Here is a 4,343-nt window from a genome sequence, read left to right as displayed (position 1 = left end):
TATTTCTGGCTCTCTATATTATGGCCACGCGATAGGATTGCAATTCCTTGGCCCCTTTGAAATGAGACGTTGCTCTTGGACTTGTTTTGGCCTCTGAAATGTGAGTGGAAGTGACATAGGTCACTTCTGGGCAGACACTGTAAGAGCCAATGTGTGATTCACCATGTACCTTCCCTTCACCATGATGATCATGGACTTGGATGTTGAGATGGATCAGTCAGGATCTCTGAATGACTGCAATGGCAGAGTCCCTCTGACTCATGCTGGACAGGTAGCAGGAACAGGAAGTAAACTTTTATTGTGTTAAGCCATCGAGATTTTGGACTTGTTTGGTATCATTGCACAAACCTAGTGCACCTTGACTGGTAATGAGCCTTTAGTTTTCATTAGGTTCTCGGTGGGGTCTATCAGCCAAATAAGGCCAAGAGCTAGTGGTTCAGGTAGAAAGATATAGAAATTCAGAAAGGTGAAACTCATATTTATTACATGCCCCATAATGTCTCAGACCCTTTGTTGGGTACTTCACATATGTTCTGGTGTTTCATCTCCAACAATCTTGTGAGGGAGCTAGTATGAGCCCATTTTACAGATGAAATTGAGGCTCAGAGAGTTTAGGGTATTGCTGCTCAAAGTGTGGTCTTCAGACCAGCAGTATTGGTATCCTCTGAGAGTTTGTTAGAAATGCAGACTTTTGGGCCTCTCCCCAGTTCTACTGTATCAAAATCTATGTTTTAACAAGCTTCCCAGTTGATTTATGAGCACATTAAAGTTCGATGCCCTGATTTGGGAGATGTGCTTGACTTTAGCTAGCTAGCTCATGGCAGATGTGGATAAGGGACCCAGGTAGCCATTGTATAAGAGATAAGAATGGCTCTACCCCTTTGCCCCCTGCCCCATGCCAGGGCAGTGGGGATCAGGATGTGTAAGGACTTGGGTCAGGTACCTGGTGTCCCTTCCAATCTGTGTTCATGGGCTCCTCTGGCAGGCTCCTCTTCAACCAGTTTAAGTGTTTGATAGTAACCAAGGCTATTTGTTGACTTAGAAAAGCACCCAAATTGTGTGTCCAGGATGTGTGTTCCTTCCAGCTGTGAATCCTTGAGTGAATGCTAATGGTGGACTGGAGGTGGGGTCAGCGTCCATGGTGGGGAAGTCTCACTCCTGGCACAAGAGACATGACTGGGGAGCTGGGATAACTCCTTGGTAATGGTAGTCACATGTCTTGGTACCTCTGTAAATGGCAGAGTTGGGCCCCCTTGGCTTTGAGCTTGGTCCCTGCCTGGACCATGATGTGCCATGACTCCCTGGTCCTGAACCCCCCAGAAGATATCACATGGTGACTGAAACACAGATCTTGGTACCTTGTAGTTCCTGGCTCTAAGTACAGGGGCTGAGTGATGCTGCTCAGTCATCAGTTTATAGATGAGGAAGCGAACAGGAAATTGTGCCAGGAGAAAGACTGCAGCTGCCTGGGTACACGGGCAGGGCTGGGCATCTGGGAGAGGCAGATTCCTGTGGCCCATGGCCTCTGGTACCCTTATCAGTTGGTGGCATTCATCTCTGCGGAGCCACAGTGGAGTTGCAGAGGAAATCAGAGCCCTCGTTCAGAGGAGTATAATTTGGCTTCCCCCCACTAGATTTACCAGACCGTCCTCAGCTGTTCCGTCTCCAGATAAGTAGATTTTCCACGACAAAGGCACAGTTCCCTCTCCTTGGTTAAGATCTGGTTATCCATTCAGCTAAGTGAGAAATTTCATATTACAGAGCCATCAATTAATTCAATAAATATATGTTGGATACTTGCTGAGTGCCAAGCACTGGGGATACAAAGAGTAAGAAGGCACATTTGCATTCGGTTAGGCTCTGGGCTAGTTCAGATAGAAAGAAGAACACAACAGTGCCTTGCCTTCGATTGCTTACAGTTCACGGAGGCAGGATTTCATGTCGCTGTGATGCAGGTGACTGAGGTACGGAGAGCGTTCCCTGGGCCCACACGGAAGGAGGTGACAGGACAGGACAGTAGCTTAGAGCACTGGCCAGGGACTCAGACCTGGATTCCTGTCCTGGCCCCCACATTGGCTCCCTCAGAGCCACATCTCTTAGACACAGACAGCAATGATACCTGGTGACGAGGATGGAAGGAGGGCATTGCCATCGATAGAGCTCTTATTCTAAGCCAAATGTTGTGCTAAGACACAGTGATTATTAGGAGCTTGGATCAGTGGGTGCTTAGGAGACGTTAGCGGGGAAGAGGCATTACCATTTGAGAACTGCGTTTATAAATTGGGAGTGAGTTGCCCAAGGGCCCAGAGCCGGCTGGTGGCAGAGCTGGCTCCAGCTCCCAGACCTTTGGTCTCTTTCTGCGTTGACTGGGCACTTGCTCCACTTTCCCAAGCTGGGCTGGTTTTTTTTTTTTTTTTTGTTATTGTTGTTCTGATATGGAAATGTGGCTGCAGAGAGGCTGACTATAGCAGAGAAGCTCACACAGGACCTTCGCCAACTCCCTTCCCACAGATAAATGGAGCCTGGACCTCCGTTTGGCAATTGGCAGAAAAACAAATTAAAACAGAGAAGCTCTCATCTCCTTTTTCCCCCCTCACCCCACTCTGACAGACTTATTTTGGAAAGCGACAGGAGGCTAATGGAATCACTTAATTTCCCTGATAATAAATTACCCCCAAGTGCAATAATTAAACGTTTCACAACAAACAGTTTCCTTTTGCATAACCTTCCTCATAGGTTTCTTCTGCTCTGACAGCTCTCCTCCACCCCCTCCCCCTGTCCTGGCCCCTGCTCTGCCCTGAGTTGGCTTGGCCATTCTGGTGAGTCATTTTTCATTTCCGGTCTTTGGGATTCTAAGCCAGGTAATAGTAATTGCAGGAAGCCCTCATAGGATTGTGGGAAAGAAAAGAAAAATGTAATGAGAGAAGCAACCAGATCAGGATTTGAATCCTGACTCTGCCACTTCCCAGCCATGTGACTTAGGAAAGTCATTTAATTTCCGTTTGCTTTGGTGTCTTCATTTGCACATGGGGATAATGCTATCTTAGCTTACAGGGTGCTTATGAAGCTTAGAGAAATGCCTGCCAAGTCCCTGGCACATAGTAGGCCTTCAGCAAATGGGAAATGCTGTGTTTCTTTAAAACAAATATTGAGTCTAATTCTTCTTAACATGCGCTGCCCTGAACTGTTGGAGGAAGAGAGAGAGAGAGACAGAGACAGAGAGAGAGAGAGACAGAGACAGAGAGAGAGATAGAGAGAGAGACAGAGAGAGAGACAGAGAGACAGAGACAAAGATTATGAGACAGAAATGTAGAGGAGTGGTACAGAAATAGAGGAAAAAAAGGAGTGAACTGAGGTGGGCACCCTTAGACCATGGCAGGGCTGGAGCGAGTGAGCATAGATTTATCAAATGGTGCTCGAACCCTTATATAATCATGCACTTCAAGCCAAAGGATGCACATTTGCCAATCTTTCTAGCCAGATGTCTGAGGCTTTATAGCATGCAGAGAAGGGCCAGCTGGAATTTGGAGGCCTGTTTCTATTCCCTAGCAGCTCAAAAGCTGGGTGCCCGTCTGTGTGTTAGCAGAAGATTTGGAAGCAATGATGGCACTTTCCCCTATGATGCATGATTAATGTACAATCGACTGTGGCATGCACAGCTGTCGGATATTTTCAAGGCAAATGTCTCCACAAGAGCAAAAAAATACATGGGGCTTATATACTGCACGGTCTGGCCTTGGCGTTAGTTATAGGTGGCAGGTAAGAGTTAGCCCTGCTGTCCCTTGGGCCTGGAGGATGGGGACAGGGTGTCTGGTGGTCTTTTTAATGTCAGCATCCTTGGGAAGGAACACCCTGCAAAACATCCTCCTTTCTTATGGTTTCTTTTTGTGTCATCCCACATGGCATCGTGGGTGTCCGGCTCCAGCACTGGGTTCAGCTCAGCTGGGATCCAAAATGTACAAGGCATAAGCCTGACCCCCAATGGGCTCCTGGTCCCGAAGGTCATTGAGGGTGTTCACACCTGTTCTAAGAAGTACAGAGACTGGGGAAAGTGCTACCCTAGTTTGGGGGTCTGCGGAGAGGTGTCTACTTCTAATTGGGAAAGTGAGGAATGCTTCATGGTGGGCAAAAAGGCGTTCCATGAATTGAGCCCTTTAAAAATATTAATTTCGAGGGGAGCCGAGGGGAGCTACAAATTTACTTTCTTTCGTGGTCAGCCGATGTCCTTGAGTCTCAATCCCATTATTTATAAAGAGATAATGGTTTCCGTGTCATTGGAAAATTAAATGAGACAATGCTCATGCATGCTTGAGCCACTGTAAGTGATTAAGGGAGGACAACTG

This window comes from Pteropus vampyrus, unplaced genomic scaffold, assembly GCF_000151845.1.
Source record: "Pteropus vampyrus isolate Shadow unplaced genomic scaffold, Pvam_2.0 Scaffold89, whole genome shotgun sequence".
NCBI classification, from domain to species: domain Eukaryota; kingdom Metazoa; phylum Chordata; class Mammalia; order Chiroptera; family Pteropodidae; genus Pteropus; species Pteropus vampyrus.
This window is presented reverse-complemented; position numbering follows the sequence as displayed.